We start from the raw sequence: 13,831 nt of genomic DNA, 5'->3' as shown, positions 1-13,831 counted from the left end.
ATTTGACATGAAGTGGTGATGAATTTTGTCAAATGCTTTCTCAGCATCTAATGAGAAAACCATGTGGTTTTTTTCTTTGAGTTTGTTCATATGATGGATTATTTTGATGGATTTCCATATATTATAACATCTCTGCATCACAGGGATGAGGCCTACTTGATCATGGTGAATGATCATTTTGAAGTGTTCGTGGATTTTATTTGCAGGGAATTTCTTGAGTATTTTTGCATCAATGTTCATAAGTGAGATTGGTCTGAAGTTCTATTTCCTTTCAGGGACAATGTGTGGCTTATGAACAAGGGTTATTGTAGCCTCAAAAAATGACTGAGGTAGTGTTCCATTAGATTCTATTTTGTGGAATATTTTGGAGAGTATTGTTATTATGTTGTTAATAAATGTCTGATAAATCTCTGCACTGAAACCATCTGGACCAGGGCTTTCCTTGGTTGGGAGGCTTTTGATGACTGCTTCTATTTCTTTAGGTGTTGTGGGATTATTTAGATGGTTTACCTTGTCCTGGTTTAACTTTGGTACCTTGTATCTCTCTAGGAATTCATCCATTTCCTCCAGATTTTCCAGCTTTCTTGAGTATAAGCTTTTATAGTAGGATCTGATTATTTTTTGAATTTCCTCAGTTTCAGTCATTATTTCTCCACTTTCGTTTCTGGTTTTGTTAGTTTGGATACTCTTTCTTTGCCCTTGAGTTAGTCTGAGTAATGGTTTATCAATCTTATCAATTTTCAAAGAAAAGGCTCTTGGTTTTGTTGTTTCTTTCAATTGATCTTTTTGTTTCTATTTGGTGTATTTCTGCCCTAAGTTTGATTATTTCTTGCTGTCTACTCCTCTTGGGTGTACCTGTTTCTTTTTGTTCAAGAGCTTTCAACTGCTGTCAAGATGCTAGTGTATGCTCTCTCCAGTTTCTTTTTGGAAGCACTCAGAGCTATGAGGTTTCCGCTCAGTACTGCTTGCATTGCATCCCATAAGTTTGGGTATGTAGAATTTTCATTTTCATTGAATTCAAGAAAATCCTTAATTTTTTTTTATTTCTTATTTTACCCTGCTCTAGTTTAATAGAGCATTGTTCATTTTCCATGTGTATATGGGCTTTTTGTTGTTTTTGTTGTTACTAAAGACCAGCCTTAGACCATGGTGATCTAAAAGGATGCATGAGAGTATTTCGATCTTCGTGTATTGATTGAAGCTTGTTCTGTGTCTAATTATGTGTTCAATTGTCGAGTAGGTGTGGCTAGGTTCTGAGATGAAGATGTATTCTTTTGTTTTAGGATGTTATGTTCTATAGATATCTATTAATTCCAGTTGGTTCATAGTGTCTGTTAGTTTTACAGTTTCCTTATTCAGTTTCTTTTTACATGTTCTGTCCATTGGTGAGACTGGGGTATTAAAGTCTTCAACTATTATTGTTTGGGGTAAAATGTATTTTTTGAGCTTTAGTACGGTTTCTTTTATTAATATGGGTTCTTTTGTATTTGGAGCATATATGTTAAGTATTAAGAGTTCCTCCTGACAGATTTCCCCTGTAGTGAGTAAAAAGTGTCCTTCCTTATCTTTTTTTGATAACTTTTGGTTGAACATCTGCTTTATTCGATATTAGAATGGCCACTACAGCTTGCTTCTCAGGGCCATTTGCTTGGAAGGTTTTTGCCCAACCTTTTATTTGGAGATAGTGTCTGTCTTTGTCTCTGAGATGAGTTTCCTGTATGCAGCAAAATTCTGGGTTTTGTTTTTGTATCCAGTCTGATAGCCTATATCTTTTTATTGGGAAGTTGAGACCATTTATGTTAATAGATATCAAGGAATTGTGATTGCTGTTTCCTGCTATTCTTGCTTTGGTAGTTTAAATTGTGCCTGTTTGTCTTTCTTTTTTTTGGTTTTCTTGCTTAGAAATTTTCTTGTTTTTACTATGAGGTGATTCCCCTCATTGCATTGGGCATTCCACCTGCAATTCGTTGTAGTTCTGGGTTTGTGGTCATATATTCTGTGATTTTAGTTTTGTGTTGAAATATCTTTGTTTAGTCATCTAAGGTGATTGATAGTTTCGCTGGGTACAGCACCTTGAGCTGGCACTTGTGATCTCTTAAAGTCTGCATGATATCTGTCCAGGCTCTTCTAGCTTTCATAGTCTGTTGAGAAATCAGGTGTGATTCTGATTGGTCTGCCTTTATATGTTACATGACATTTTTCCCTTACTGCTTTTAGTATTCTTTCTTTGCTTTGGGCACTTGATGTTTTGTCTATTATGTTTTGATAGGAATTTCCTTTCTATTCCAGCCTATTTGGAGTTTTGTATGCTTTCTTTATGCTCTTGGTCATCTCATTTTTAAGGGTAGGGAAGTTTTCTTCCAGGATTTTGTTGAAGATATATACTGTACCTCTTATTTGATATTCTTTGTCCTCTTCTATTCCTATTATCCTTAGATTTAGTCTTCTCATTGTGTACTGGATCTCTTGGACATCTTGGGTTATGAGATTTTTGGTTTTTGCAACTTCCCTGACTGTTTTTCTATGTTTTCAATGCTGTCTTCTTTTCCTGAGATTCTCTTTTCCACCTTTTAAAAATGCTTGCATCTGTGACTCTTGATTTCTTTTTTAGAATTTCTACCTCTAGGGTTGTCTCTTTTTTTTTTTTCTTTGTTGTGTCTATTTCTGTTTTAAATTCCTTCTTCCATTCCTTCATCTCTTTGGTTCTTTTTTCTACTAGTTCTTTGAGTTCTTTGAGTGTTTTTCTTTCCTTTTTTTAAACTTTATTTTAAAAAACAAAGATAAAAAAAGAAAAAAAAACATTTTTGCAAAAATCTATATAAATATATTTTTGTCAGTGCTTGGCGTTTTTTCTCTTTTTCTTAAGGTTTGATAATCTGCATTAAGGTCATACTAGCTACAATGAGCAAAAGGTACATGTAAAACAGGATGTAACCCAGAATTAGTCAACGCTTTCTTGGTGTGTAAGGATTGAGCATAATGCTATTTTTTGTTAGTTTTGCAGTCTGTGAGTTGCCTCTGGGGCAGTCTGAGCCTCTGGCATTAGCATCCAATATCTTCTTATATTTTCTCCCATGGATATTTTGATGCTCCTACTAAGAAGGACTGATGAATCCACATTTTGTTTTTCCTTCTTATTGAGCTTTATAAAGTCTGTGAGCCATTTCTTGGCTATTCTGAGATTTTGGGCTAATATCCACTTATCAATATGTGTGCTTTGTAATTGGGTTACCTCACTCAAGATTATATTTTCTATTTCCATCCATTTCCCTAGGAATTTCATTGTTTTTAATAGCTGTGTGTAATCAATTGTGTAAATATACCACATTTTTTTGTATCCATTCATCTGTTGAATGATATTAGGGTCCTTTCTAGATTCTGGCTATTATAAGTAAGGCTACTATTGCATTAATGAGAGTAGGGGATTGAAATCTCATGTTATTATTGAGTGTGATGTAATATATCTTTTGATCTTTGGTAAAGTTTCTTTTATTAATGTGAATGCCCTCGCAGTTGGAGCTATGATGCTCTGAATTAAGAGTTCATCATGGTAGATTTTTTTCTTTGATGTGTATAAAGTATCCTTCCTTATCATTTTTGATAACTTTTCATGTAATTCAATTTTATTCAATATTAGAATGGGTATTTCAGCATTTTTCTTGAGATCATTTGCTTGGAAAATTTTTTCCACCTTTTTACTCTGAGGTAGTGCCTGCCTTAATCACTGAGCTGGGTCTTTTATATGTACCAAAATGATGAGTCTTGTATATATATATATATATATATATATATATATATATATATATATATATATATATATATATATATATATATAAAACTAGTCTGTTAGCCTACATCTTTTTATTGAGGAAACTTAACCCATTGGTGTTAAGAGATATTAATCAACAGTGATAGTATTTTTGTGTTATTTTTGTTGTTAGAAAAAAAATTAAGTTAGTGTGGGTATGATATTTTGGGTTTGTGGAAAAAAATTCTGTCTTGTTTTTCTAGGGTGTAGTTTCCCTTCTGTTGGAGTTTAATATTCATTATCCCTTGCATAACTTGATTTGTGGAAAAATATTTTGTAAATATGATTTTGTCATAGAATATGTTGGTTTTCCATCTTGGCAATTGGTAGTGTTTCTGGATATAGAACCAGGGGTTATTATTAGTGTTCTCTTAGAGTCTGTATGACATCAACCCAGGATATATGTTCTGTCACCATTCTTAATACTTATCCTTACTTATTTTTTGTTCCTTCTCTTTCTTTCTTTCATTATTAAACCAATACTTGGGCACCTGGCAAGACCTAGTAGGATCCTGATTGATATCCAGATAGTATTAAAGTTAAGTGTGTTCATAAATTCAAGATAAATGTAACTTTAGAGGAATATTTACAAAATCTTGGGGAAGTTTGATATGCTACAGTCATTTACAAGGCAAAAATAAAAGTAACCTTGAGCTCTGGGGAAAGATGACTAAGTCAGTCTCAATTTTGTATAATAAAAATAACGTACTTTTTTTTTTTTTTACAGAATTGAGGCTGTAATAACATACCAATATTTCCCAGATAGTAAGTGATGGACTTTTTGTATTCAGGGATGATGGTCACAGTTACCTACTAATTTTCCCAATAGGTTAAGTGGGGATAGTTTTGTAGACTGGTGGGGTCCTGGATATTTGACCTGTATTGGAGATCTTGTGGGATTAGGATATGGGGCCCAGTCCTAAAAAGGGATATTGGCAACGGAATGTGCCTTTTTTTTTTTCCTTTTTCGAATTACCTGGGAGCACATGGATATGGGAATGTATTCCCAAGCAAAAGAAATTGTCTCACACATGTCTGAAGCATTGACTTTGTAACAGAAATACTGCTGCTCCTGACCTCACCAGAGACAGGTGTTCTGAAGATATAAAAAAAAAATCATGCATGCTATAAAACTTTTGTGTTTCAAATTTTATGGTTCCACTTTTTCTCTTCTAATTTTTTAGTACCTTATATCAAAAGAAAATGTTGACATGGGGAAATATAGAAGTATTTATCAACTTCCCTCTATGAACTTTGTCACCCAACTTCTTTGTATGATTCACTATAAGACTGGGGATGAGTCAAGTCTATAGAGCATTCTGACTTGTGTGTTCACAAGCTCTCATTATATGAACAAGCCTGTCAGGTTCATAAATTGATGTGTTTTCTTTTTCACCTACAAGGTAGAATCCCATGTCCAAACTCATGTCAAGGCTGAATCACTGCATGTCTGCATTACCACTGGTTGTACTCTGTACAGAAATCTTCGCTCTAGAAATGGGAGTAGTCTCATGGAGTTGAGAAATATTAAAAACTGAAGATTTTCAAATTATATTGTGTTAAAGGCATTAACACATTAAAATGGCTTTATTCTATATTTAGATTAAAAAGTTTAAATTTTAACTTTGTGACTATGATACTATTAGAATGACTTACCTTATGCATTTGCAAATTGCATTTACACACCCTAAGACACTCTCTTAGATCTTTATAACTTAAATTTACTTAATTAAAACATATTTAATACCATAATACCTTATGAAAATTTCACATCCTCAGACCATACAAAAACTTTTCCATTTTTTTCTATCCAGTCATTTACCCAAAGACATGGCTTATTGATTACTGAGACCAATTATTGTAAGGTAAGTTTCTTTAAAAAAAAGAATACCATGTTATATTGAATCTCCTTTGTGAATTTATCTCGCTTTATTGTCTAGTTGAAAGAAAATTTGAAAGGAAATATGGTAGTAGCTCAGGAAAAGTGAGTCCTGATGCTTGCTTTTTCCATATGAAGAGCCTGATTAGAAAATTAAAACCTTGGGGTCTAATCTCTTGTACATGTTGCAATTAAACTAGGAAATGCATGATTAGCCTACTTACCAATGCTATTGGAGATCTGATCAAACATGTATTTCATCCGAGTAAGCAGGAAGTGCAAACAAAGCAGCACAATAATCTAAGAAAAATATCACTTAGACACAATTATGCCCCTCATGGTAGTGTCAATTCAATTGAGGACAGAGGTCCCAGGGTAACATCAGTGTTTGTCTGACGAGCTGAGATCCACCAGACTTTCCTGTGAGGTAGAAACTTGGAGGACTAGCCTACATTGTGTAAGTAAAACAAGCAATTCACTGAACGAATATTCCATAGATAAGACAGGGTTCTGACTCCAGGCAAATAAATGGGTAGTTTTTCACCTAGTGGTCAGCTTTACCACATTTCAATCAATATGAAGATCGAGTACTTCTGTGCTCCATTATCTTCTTTGGAGGAGGTCCTAGAGGTGAGGGCAAGAGCTCTTATGTATCTCTATCACACATACCTTTTTATTAACATTTTAAAGGCAATATTCAGCAGATATCAGAAAATTTGGAGGACAATTTAATTATTGAGTATATCTAAACTAAAATTCTTTTATGTCACTTGTTTTAGGAGTAAATTGGAAAATATATTTAAGAAAATAAATTATTTTTGGTTGTGAGCCTAACATTTAATGGCAGAGCCATCTCTTAGGCCAAAGGGAACAGTGGAGATCCAGGTACACAGGCCTTGTGAAACTGTGCTGCAAGTAGCCATGGCATAAAGAGAGGTCTGGGATGAGCGCTCAGAAAGTGCGTCCCCCCCAATTGATTGAGGGGAACAGGAACTATGCATTAGGGACTCAGTTTTCACCCAGAGGGCCAGTGCATGCAAACCAAATGCTCAGGACATCGGCCATCAGGAACACCAGAGATACAGGGACGCTGGCCTAGCAAGACTGTACTGTGAGTAGCCAGGGTGCAAAGAGGTCTGGGCTGAGAACATGAAAAGCACAACCCCTCCATTGGTTCAGAGGAGCAGAAACTCTGTTTAGGGACTTGGTTTCTAACCGGAGGGCCTGTGCCTGTGGAACAAACTATTAGGACATCTGCCACAGGGAACAGCAGAGATCCAGAGACACAGGCAAGGTACACAGGTGAAATGGGAACCAATAACTGACAACAAGAACATGTATAATCACAAAAATCAAGATGGCAAGAAGAAAGTGAAAGAGCTTACCACATGGAAATAAAGACAACCTAGCAAGACCAGAACCTAGTTCTCCCATCACAGCAAACAAAAGACTGCCAGACACACCAGAAAAAGAAGACTCAGACCCGAAATTATACCTCAAGGTGATGGTAGAGATCCTTAAACAAGCACAGAAGGAAAAGCATAAAGAAATAGAAGCTTTTATTTATTTTTTTCACTTTCTATTGTTATGTCTCTCCTTGCATTTCTGGATTTGTTAATTGGTAAATACTCTCTCTTTGCCCTCTAATTAGTCTGGCTAAGGGCTTATCCATCTTGTTTATTTTCTCAAAAAAAAAAAAAAGAAAGAAAGAAAGAAAGAAAAACAGCTTTTAGTTTTGTTGATAATTTGTAGAATTTTTTTGTCTCTATTTGGTTGATTTCAGCCTTGATTTTGATTATTTCCTGCCAACTACTCCGCTTGAGAGTTTCTGCTTCTTTTTATTCTAGGCATTTCTTTTTTTTTTTTTAACAACTTTAATTTTTTTTTTCAAATTTATGTTAAAAACAAAGAACAATGTACAAATTTTCAGCATTTTTGAATAAAAGTATATGAATACATTTTTGTCAGTCCTTGTTTTTTTTAAAGGTTTAATAGTGTGCATTAAGATCTTACTAGTAACAATGAGCATAAAGTGCATGTAAAACAGGATGTAACCTAGAATCAATCAAAGGTTTCTTGGTGTGTAAGGACTGAGCATAATGTTTTTTTTTTTCTTTTCTTTTCCTTTTTTTTTTTTTTTTTTTTTTTCTTTTCTTGAACTTCATATACTCTGTGAGTTTTTTCTGGTGTGTTCAGAGCTTTCTGGGGCTAGTATCCAATTATCAGTGTCTGCATATTATGTCTGTTCTTTTGTAACTGGGTGATCTCACTCAGGATGATATTGTCTAGTTGCATTCATTTTCTTAAGAATTTCATAAAGTCATTTTTTTCTGATAGCTGAGTAGTACTCCACTGTGTAAATGTACCACAATTTTTGTATCCATTCATAAACTGAAGGACATCTGGGTTCTTTGCAGCTTCTTGCTATTATAAATAGAGCTGCTATGAACACTGTGGTGCATGTGTCTATGTTGTATGTAGGAGCTTATGTGGGTATATGTCCAGTAGTGGAATAACTGGATCTTCAGGTAGTATTATGTCCAATTTTCTGAAGAATAGTCATACTGATTTCCAGAGTGGTTGTAGCAGTTTACAACCACACCAACAGTGGAGAAACATTCCTCTTTCTCCACATCCTCACCAGCATTTTCTTTCATTTGAAATTTTGATATTGTCCAATCTGACTGGTGTGAGAATGAATCTCAGAATTCTTTTTATTTGCTTTTACCTGATGGCTAATGATGTTGAGCACTTCCTTAGATGCTCCTCATTCTTTCGATATTCCTCAATTGAGAACATTTTGTTTAGCTCTGTACCTCACTTTTTACTAGAGTTGTTTGGTTCTCTAGTGTCCAGCTTCTTGTGTTCTTTGTATACCTTTGATATTAGGCCTCTATCTGATGTGGGGTTGGTAAAGAACTTTTCCCACTCTGTTGGTTGCCGTTTTGTTTTCTTGACAGTGTCCTTAGCCTTACAGAAACTTTGCAATCTCATTTTTCAATCTTTGACCTTTGAGCCCGAGCCACTGGTGTTCTGTTCAGGAAATTTTCTCCTGTGCCTCTGTGTCCTAAGGTTTTCCCTACTTTATCATCTAATAGTTTCAGTATACCTGGTTTAATGTGAAGATCTTTTATCCACTTGCACTTGAGCTTTGTACAAGGAGATAAAAAAGGTGTATTTTTATACTTCTGCATGCTGAGTGTCCGTTGGATCAACAGCATTTGTTGAATAGGCTGTCTTTATTTCATTGAATGTTCACAGCTCCTTTGTCTAAAATCAGTTGACCATATAGGTGAGGGCTCATTTATGAGTCTTCTATTCTATTCCATTTATCCTATTTCTTTACCAGTACCATGCAGTTTTAGCATAATTTCCTTGTAATATAGCTCGAGGTCTAATTGCTCCGGCCAGGGCTTCCAGTACTATGTTTAATAGCTAGGAGGAGAGTGGACAGCCTTGTCGAGTCACTGATCTTAGTGGGATTGTATCAAGTTTCCCAACATTAAGTTTGATATTGTCTGTTTGTTTGCTGCATATTGTTTTTATTATGTTTAGATATGGGCCTTGGATTCCTGTTCTTTCTAAGACCTTAAACATAAATTGATGTTGAATTTCGTCAAATGCATTCTCAGCATCTTTTAGATAAACATGTTGTTTTTTTCTTTGAGTTCGTTTATATGGTGGATTACACTGATTAATTTCTGTATATTAAACCATCCCTGCCTCCCAGGGATTAACCCTACTTGATCATGGTGAATGATCCTTTTGATGTGCTCTAGGATTTGGTTAGCAGGGATGTTGTTGATTATTTTTCATCAGTATTCATAAGTGAGAAGTTTATTGTAGCCTCAAAAATAAGTTAGGTAGTATTTTATCTGATTCTATTTTGTAGAATTTTTGTAGAGCATTTGTATTAGGTAGTCCATAAATATCTGATAAAATTCTGCACTGAACCCATCTGGAACTGGCTCTTTAGGTTGAGAGGATTTTGATGATGGCTTAAATTTCATTAGGAGTTATAGGATTATTTGGTTGGTTTATCTGGTCCTGGTTTAACTTTAGTATCTTGGATCTGTCTAGGTATTCATCCATTTCTTCTAGATTTTCCAGCTTTGTTGAGAATAGGCTTTTATAGTAGGATATGATGATTTCTTGAATTTCCTCAGTTTCAGTTATTATGTTTCCACTTTCATTTCTGATTTTGTTAATTTGGATACTCTCTGTTTGCCCTTTAGTTAATCTGGCTAATGGTTTGCCAATCTTGTTATTTTTCTCAAAAAACAGCTTTTGGTTTTGATGAGACATTGAATGGTCTTTTTTGTTTCTATTAAGTACATTTCTGCCCAGAGTTGATTTTTTTTTTCTTTTTCTACTCCTCTTGGGTGTATCTGCTACCTTTTGTTCTTGGGCTTTCAACTGTACTGTCAAGATGCTAGTGTATGCTCTCTCCAGTTTATTTTTGGAAGCACTCAGAGGTTTGAGTATTCCTGCTTTCATAGCTTCCCATAGGTTTGGGTATGTTGTGCTTTTGTTTTCATTGAATTCTAGAAAATCCTTAATTTCTTTCTTTATTTATTATTTGACCCTGCTATTGTTTAATAAAGCATTGTTTAGTTTCCAAGTGTATATTGGCTTTTTGTTGTCTTTGTTGTTATTAAAGACTAGCTTTAGGCCATGGGAATCTGAAAGGGTCCATGGGAGTATTTCAATCCTTATATGTATTGAGGCTCGTTTTCTGTCCCATTATGTCATGAATTTTCAAGAAGGTGCCATAAGGTCCTAAGAGTATGGTGTGTTCTTTTGTTTTAGGATGATATGTTCTATAGATATCTACTAGTTCCAGTTGCTTTATAACCTCTGCTAGTATTACTGTGTCCATGTTCAGTTTCTGCTTCCATGATCTGTCCATTGTTGACAGTGGGGTATTGAGGTCTCCCAGTAATATTTTGTAGGACACAATGCATTCTTTGAGCTTTAGTAGGGTTTCTTTTATGAATATTGATTCTTTTGTATTTGGAGCATATATGTTATGAATTGAGAGTTCCTCCTGACAAATTTTCCCTGTAATGAGTAAAAAGTGTTCTTCCTTATTTATTTTTTTTTTTTGATAACTTTTGGTAGTAAATCTACTGTATTCAATATTAGACTGGCCACTCCAGCTTTTATCTTGGGGCAATTTGCTTAGAATTTTTTCCCACCCTTTTACTCTGAGATAGTGTCTGTCTTTGTCTCTGAGATGAGTTTCCTGTATGCAGCAAAATGCTGGGTTTTGTTTTTGTATCAAGTCTAATAGCCTAAGTCTTTTTATTGGGGAATTGAGTACATTTATGTTAACAGATATTAAGAAATAGTAGTTGCTGTTTTCTACTATTTTTGCTTTTGGAGGTAAAATTGTACCTGTGTGTCTTTTTTCTTTTGGTTTTCTTGTTTAGAAATTTTCTTGTTTTTATTAGCATGTAGTTTCCCTCATTTAATTGGGTTTTCCACATATAATTCATTGTAGTGCTGGGTTTGTGATCAGATATTTTGTAAATTTAGTTTTGTCCTGGATTTTCTTGGTCTCTCCATCTATTGTGATTAATAGTTTTGCTGTGTATAGCACCTTGGGCTAACCCTTGTGCACTGTTAAGGTCTGGATGATGTCTGTTCAGGATCTTCTAGCTTTCATTGACTCTGTTGAGGAATCAGGTGTGTTTCTGATTGGTCTTTCTTTATATGTTACATGACATATATTTCTTATTGCTTTTAGTATGGTTTCTTTGCTGTGGGCCCTTGGTGTTTTGACTATTATGTGTCAGGAGGAATTTTTTTCTGGTCTAACCTATTTGGAGTTCTGTAGGCTTCTTTTATGCTCATGGTCATCTCATTCTCAAGGGTAGGGAAGTTTTGTAGTATGATTTTGTTGAAGATATTAACTGTGCCTCTTAGTTGATATTCTTTGCCCTTTTCTATTCCTATAGACCTTTATGACAAGAACTTCAAATTTCTAAAGAAAGAAATCAGTATGATCTCAGAAAATGAAAGATCTCCCATGCTCATGGATTGGAATGATAGAATTTGAAAAATGGCCATCATACCAAAAGTAATCTACAGATTCAATGCAATCCCCACTAAAATTCCAACCCACTTCTTCATAGACTTGGAAAGAGCAATGTGCAACTTCATCTGGAATAACAAAAGTACTGGAATAGCAAAATCCATTCTCAATCACAAGAAAACATCTCTGGGAATCACCATCCCTGACCTCAAACTATATTACAAGGCAATATTGTTAAAAAACTGTATGGCACTGGTATAGAGATAGGCACATAGATCAATAGAATAGAATAGAAGATCCAGAAATGATCCCTCACATATATGGTCACTTGATTTTTATCAAATGAGCTGTAAACATTCAATGGAAAAAGACAGCCTCTTAAACAATTTGTGTTTGTCCATCTGACACTCAGCATGCAGCAGAATTAAAATAAATCCTTTCTTTTCTCCTTGAACAAAGCTCAAATGCAAGGGGATCAAAGATCTCCACATTAAACTAGGTAAACTGAAGCTATTAGAAGACAAATAGGGAAAACTTTAGAATGCATAGGCACAGGAGAAAATTTTCTGAACAGAACACAAATGGCTCGTGCTCTTGTGTCAAATATTTACAAATGGGACTTAATGGGATTGCAAAGTTTCTGTAAGGCTAAGGACACTTGCAAGAAAACAAAAAGTTAGCCAACAGATTCGGAAAAGATCTTTACCAACCCCACATCTGTTATAGGCCTAATATCCAATGTATACAGTGTACTCAAGAGTTTAGACACCAGAGAATCAAACACTTCTATTAAAAAATGGGTGACAGAACTAAACAAAAAATTCTCAATTGAGGAATATCGAGTGATGGAGAAGCATCTAAGGAAGTGCTTGACATCATTAGCCATCATGGAAATGAAAATCAAAACAACCCTGAGATTCTACTTTACACCAACCAGAATGGCTAAGATCAAAAATTCAGATGACAGTATATCATGGCTGGGATTCAGAGAAAAAGAAACACTTCTCCACTCGTGGTGGGTTTGTAAACTGGTACAACCACTCTGTAAATCAGTCTGGTGGTCCCCAGAAAATTTGACATAGTAGTACCTGAAAACCCAGTTATCCCACTTCTCGGCATATACCTCAGAGATGCTCCAACATACAACAAAGACACATGCACCACAATGTTTATAGCAGTTCTATTTATAATATCCAGAATCTGAAAGGAATCCAGATGTTCTTCAGTAGATTAATGGATAGAAAAATTGTGGTATATTTACACAATGGAGTACTACTCAGCTATCAGAAACAATGACATTATCAAATTCTTAAGAAAAGGGATGCATCTAGAGAATATCATCCTGAGTGAGGTAACCCAGTCACAAAAGAACAGACATAATATGCAGTCACTGATAATTGAATACTAACCCCAGAAAACTGTAAAATCCCCAGAAACAACTTGCAGACTACATGAAGTTCAAGGAAAAGAAAGGACAAAAATCAAATGAAAAATCATTATGCTTAATCTTACACACCAAGAAAACTTTGAATATTTCCAGGTTACATATTGTTTTACATGTATTTTATGCTCATCATAACTAGTAAGATTTTTAGGCATACTATCAAACTTTTAAGAAAATCTAGTACTGACAAAATGTATTCATATAATTTTATGGAAAAATATTTTAAAATCTGTACATTTATCTTTGTTCTTAAAAGAAAGTTGTTCAATTAAACAAAAATAAAGAATGAAAACAAATCAAACTTATTTCTATAATCAGTTACACACTGACATTGAATATTATGAACCTGAGTAATACATAGAAATTCATAATTAAATATACTATATTCATCCACCCTTTGCTTTTAATTTTCAAAATTTTAGAAGCATGGCATTAAACAGTAAGCAAAGCTATAAGTATTTCAGTAAAAATATCTAAATCACCTCTTGTTAACCTGAATAGTTCTTATAACTTTAGTATTTTATCATCATATAGAGTATATTATAAACCAACCTGTATCATAAACATATTATTGTGCAGCAAATATAACCTCAAATTTTGATCATCACATAAAAATTTATACCAATTCAAAATATTTTTGGAGGCATGTTGCTTCTTTAGTCT

The sequence above is a fragment of the Micromys minutus genome (genome assembly GCF_963924665.1).
Source record: "Micromys minutus genome assembly, chromosome: 3".
In the NCBI taxonomy this organism is placed as follows: domain Eukaryota; kingdom Metazoa; phylum Chordata; class Mammalia; order Rodentia; family Muridae; genus Micromys; species Micromys minutus.
This window is presented reverse-complemented; position numbering follows the sequence as displayed.